Raw genomic sequence first — 6,000 nt, 5'->3', positions numbered from 1 at the left:
CTACAACTGGGCGGAGACGCAAGACAGTGACCCCGCAGTCCGTCTGGTGAAGGAAATGCTGACCCGGCTGACGCCCGCCTGGACCCAGACGCTCCGGAAGAGACCAAGCAACTGTGGACGGAAAAGAGCAGACTGTTTCTCTACAAGGAGAAGTTGTGCCGCAGAATGGTCAATTCCCGGACACATGAGCTGATCTGGCAGGTGGTGGTACCGAGACGGGACGCAGCTATGGTGCTGGAGTCCTACCACAATGGGGCAGGGCACTTCGGATGGAAGAAGCTGGAGTTCCTGCTGCGTGAACGGTTCTACTGGATAGGCATGAGAGGAGCCATTGAGAAGTGGTGTAGAGACTGTGGCCCGTGCAATCTAAGAAGAAGGGACCGTGCCAGCCAGAGGACTCCCCTGCAGCCCATCATCACCAGGCAGCCGCTGGAACTGGTCGCCCTGGACCATGTTAAACTGGCTCCAAGCAGAAGCGGGTATGTCTACGCCCTAACCATCGTGGATCACTACTCCCGGTTCCTGATGGTGGTCCCTGTCAAAGACTTAACGGCTCAGACAGCAGCAAGAGCCTTCCAGCTGCACTTCTGCCGCCCCCACGGGTACCCGGACCAAGTGCTGACGGACCAAGGACCAGCCTTTGAAGCGGAGGTCTTTCAGGAGTTCTGCAACCTGTATGGCTGCAAAAAGATAAGAACAACGCCCTATCACCCCCAAACCAATGGACTCTGCGAGAAGATGAACCAGGTGGTGATAGATCTGCTAAAATCATTGCCCCTGGAAGAACGCAGTCTGTGGCCTGAGAAACTGCCCGATCTGGTGGACCTGTATAACCACATCCCGGTAGGTTCCACCAACTGTACCCCAGCTTACCTCATGTGAGCAAGACCTGGTAAGCTGCCTGTTGACCTGGATATGGGAGTCCTGACACCCGAGGACACCTCACCAGAGGCAGACTGGGATACAGAACGGCAGCAACAGTACCGGAAAGTACAGGAGAGCATCGAGCGAAGTCTCTGTCAATCAAGAGAAAGGCAGGAGAGGACTTATAACCAACATGCTCCCGCTGTTACCCTGGTACCTGGAGAGCAGGTCTTGAAAAGAAAAAGGCGGCTCCATAAGTTGGACGACCAGTGGGAAAAGGACCCGTACACCGTACTGCCCTCAAGCCACAATAATCCAAAGGTGTACGTCATCAGCAAGGATGGAGGAGAGACCACAGCCACTGTCTCCAGAGACCACCTGAAAAAGTGCCCTGAGAGGTTACAAAGCACGGATGAAGATCAGGAAGACCCTCAACCCGTAGAGGAAAAGGAGGAAATGATCAGCACCGTACTCGGAGACTTTCCCCGGTCCTGGACACAAGTAAACAACACTATCGTGGTGCCCGTCCTCACCTTTCTCCAGCCAGCCCCTCAAGTGCCTACAGAAGACCAGGTAGAGCTGGAAGAGCAGCCGGCCCAGGAGGCAGAAGAGTCCACACCAGCAGCGCAGGAGGATCAACCCTCTGCTAGTAGTGAGCCTGCCGTGCCCCTAGTGAACCAAAGAGTGCGCAGACAGCTGCCCAGCTTACCCATAACACCTCCTACACCCTGTAGTGCAGAACCAGTTAGTGAGTTGCGTAGATCCACTAGAAGCACTAGAGGTCAGATGCCCGCTCGCTGGAAAATATAAACTAATGCACTGTGAATTTATCTGTTTAACTGTTTATGGTTTTTGTTGTTGCCTGTTACTAATTATGTTTCTCAGTTACCCTGCAGATTTCTTTGGACTAACAGGTCATGGACGCTGGATAACCGGAACAGTTTTGTAGATAGTTGCACCTTGGTGCCTCTTGCGAAGATGGCCGCGGAAGAGAAAACCTGTCTGGCGTGGCCTCCTTGCGGCCCAAAGTAGCTAGCTTCAGCCTTGCAGCCACGCCCAAGGCCAACGCAAGGGGTTTTCTTTGGACAGGTCCCCTACTTCGCTTAAAGCTTCACCTTGGGTGACATGGACACCCTCTTGTTTCACGAACTTCACCTTGGGTGATATGGACACCCGGTCACGGACACGCCGTGACCACAAAATGTACTTTTTCATGTTGACTTGTTATTGTTTATACCCTTGTATTTATGTTTCTTTAAAAATGTGTTTAGTCCCGGAGTACTAAAATTTACTAGGGGGGAATGTGGCACCCCAGGGGTCTGGTTGCCACAGTAATAGAAATATTATGTCTGAGAGCAAGTGGGAGGTTTCTCTGGTCAGGAGCCCTGAGCATGCAACACTGCCCGCCCAGACCTGGGAGGGGAGGAATCTGCCCTTATAAACTGGGTCTGGGGCGGGATTAGGGGAGTCAGAGCCTGGAGAGGGAAAGTAAGAACCAGGAGCTCTGTAGGAACAGTAGCTGAATACCAGGGGCTGGAGCTGAGCAGAGTTCGCCCTGGTTGAAGACACTAATACCGGACACGGAGTCCTAGGCTGTGGGGACATCCAGGTCCAGCAGCAGAATCCAACCGGCAGGGGATTCCATGTCCTCTGGCCATAGAAGCCCAGAGGCACGGTCACAAGCAAGGGACCAGCAACGCCATTGTGAAGCGGAGGCTAACAGAAGGCCCCAAGTCACCGGCCATACGGGTGAGCACCACACGGTATACTCAGGGACGTGGGCTACTTTTACCCGCATAGAGCAAGGTAGCCAGGAAAGAGTGCAGATAGACGGGGAGGCCTACAACTCCACCTGGCCAGGGGAGATCCTGCTTGCTCACAGACTGACCAGGCCCCTACTGCTAACCAGTACTCCCGGGAGGGTCTGCTTTATACCATCAGTAAAGACCCTGAACTGCACCACACGTCTCTGTGTTTCATCGCCGCACCAGCACCATCAGTACTGGGACGCTTACACCATCACTCCCATCATCTCTCACATTAGCTGCCCTGAGGCAATAGTTCTCCCGTGGGGAGTTATCCCATACTCGGCTGCGCAAACAACATCAGCCTCAGCGGTCTGCAGCGCAGCGGCGGTCCCCACTGACCGCAATCCACGGGTGGCGTAGTCGGACATTGTTATTACCTAAGACTGCCACTGGTTTGACCGCCCTGGGCACGGACCGGGTCACCGCCACACTGAGACTACAACCCCCAGCGATCCAGCTCCGGGTATCCCCTGCACAACACTGGCCCAGGGGGCGCGTCATATACTGGGTCCTCTAAATTGCTCCAAACAATATAAAGGCCCCATGTAGTATATAATAGGCCAAATGTATTGCTCCATACAGTATCTACTGGGCCCCATAAATTGTTCCATACAGTATAATATCTCCATATAGTATATAATGGGCCCCATATATTGCTCCATATAGTATAATGGCCCCATATATTGTATAATTGGCCCCATATATTGATTCACAGTATAATCGCCCTATATAGTATATAATGGGCCCCATATATTACTTAATAAAGTATAATGGCCCCATATAGTATATAATAAGCCCCACATATTGCTCCATACAGTATAATGGCCTCATACAGTATATGACAGGCCCCATATATTGCTCCATACAGTATATACTGGACCCCATATAATGCTCCATACAGTATAATGGCAACATATATTATATAATGGGCACAATATATTGCTCCATACAGTATATACTGGGCCCATATATTGCCCCATACAGTATAATGGCCCCATATATTATATAATGGGCCCAATATATTGCTCCATACAGTATATACTGGGCCCTAGATACTGCTCCATACAGTATAATGGCCACATATAGTATATAATAGGCCCCATATATTGCTCCATAAAGTGTAATGGCCACATATAGTATATATGGGCCCCATACATTGCTCCATACAGTATATACTGGGCCCCATATATTGCTGCAAAGTATAATGGCCCCATATAATATATAAAGGGCCACATTTTTTGCTCCATACTATATATACTGGGCCCCATATATGGCTCCATACAGTATATACTGGGCCCCATAAATTGATCCATACAGTATAATGGTCACATATAGTGTATGATGTGCCCAATATATTGCTCCATACAGTATATATAATATAATATATAATGCTGCACAGTATAATTGCCCCATATAGTATATAATGGGCTCCATAAATTGCTCAATACTGTATAATGGCCCCATATATTATATAATGGGCCCAATATATTGCTCCATACAATATATACTGGGCCCTAGATAATGCTCCATACAGTATAATGGCCACATATAGTATATAATGGGCCTATATATTGCTCCATACAGTATATACTGAGCCCCATATATTGCTGCAAAGTATAATGGCCCCATATAATATATAATGTGCCACATTTGTTGCTCCATACTGTATATACTGGGCCCCATAGAGTATATACTGGGCCCCATGAATTGATCCATACAGTATAAGGGTCACATATAGTATATGATGTGCCCCATATATTTCTCCATACAGTATATACTGGGTCCCATATACTGCTGCAGGGTATAATTGCCCCATATAGTATATAATGGGCTCCATAAATTGCTTCATACAGTAAAATGGCCCCATATAATATATAATGAGCCTCATATATTGCTCCATACTATATAATGGCCCCATATAGTGCTCCATACAGTATAATGACTACATATAGTGCTCCATACAGTATAATGGGCCCCATATATTGCTCCATGCAGTATATACTGGGCCCCATAAATTGTTCCATACACTATAATTGCCACGTAAAGTATTATATAATGGGCCCCATATATTGCTCCATAAAATATAATGGCTCCATACAGTATATACTGGGCGCCATTTATTGCTCCATACAGTATAATGGCCCCATATATTATATAATGGGCCCCATATATTGCTCCATATAGTATATAATGGACCCCATAAATTGATCCATACAGTATAATGGCCCCATATAGTATATAATGGGCCCTATGTATTGCTCCATACAGTATAATGGCCCCATATAGTATATAATGGGCCCCATATATTGCTCCATACAGTATATAATGGGCCACATATTGCTCCATACAGTATAATGACCACATATAGTATATAATGGGCCACATATTGCTCCATACAGTATAATGACCACATATAGTGCTCCATACAGTATAAAGGGCCCATATATTGCTCCATACAGTATATACTGGGCCCCATAAATTGTTCCACACAGTATGATTGCCCCATATAGTAAATAAGGCGCCCCATATATTACTCCATACAGTATAATGGCTACATACAGTATATACTGGGCCCCATATATTGCTCCATACAGTATATACTGGGCCCCATATATTGCTGCACAGTATAATGGCCCCATATAATAAATAAAGGGCCACATTTTTTGCTACATACAGTATATACTGGGCCTCATATATTTCTCCATACAGTATATACTGGGCACCATAAATTGATCCATACAGTATAATGGCCCCTTATCTATAATATTACCGGGGATGCGTGTCTCTATCTGAAGCCTTTATAGACAACGCATGCATGACGCGCAGTCTGGCTCCAGGCAGAATCACGCATCCAGCCGTTACAGGTAAGAGGAGTGTATGGCGCGGTATACGTAGACACTGAACGTATACCGCGATCTCTGGCGCCATACTTAGATACTTACCTGACCGGGAGGAGCGTTGCCGCGGCGCCTCTCTATGCCGGAGACCGGGGCAGGAGTAAGGCGTCGGATCGGAAACCAGGATGGGGATGAGGGGTGCCGTGCATACCGGGATTGGGGATGAGGCGTGCCATGCATTCCGGGATTGGGGATGAGGGGTGCCATGCATACCAGGATTTGGGGATGAGGGGTGCCATGCATACCGGGATTGGGGGTGAGGGGTGCCAAGCATACCGGGATGAGGGATACCATACAAACCATGATAGGGATGAGGGATGGGGTACCATGCATACCGGGATAGGGATGAGGAGTACCACACATGCCAGGATAGGGATGAGGAGTACCATACATACCAGGATTGGGATGAGGGGGCCACACATACCAGGATT

The sequence above is a fragment of the Phyllobates terribilis genome, unplaced genomic scaffold, assembly GCF_046119375.1.
Source record: "Phyllobates terribilis strain yellow unplaced genomic scaffold, ASM4611937v1 Scaffold_12__6_contigs__length_324123572, whole genome shotgun sequence".
Lineage (NCBI taxonomy): Eukaryota > Metazoa > Chordata > Amphibia > Anura > Dendrobatidae > Phyllobates > Phyllobates terribilis.
Note: the sequence above shows the minus strand (reverse complement) of the source record.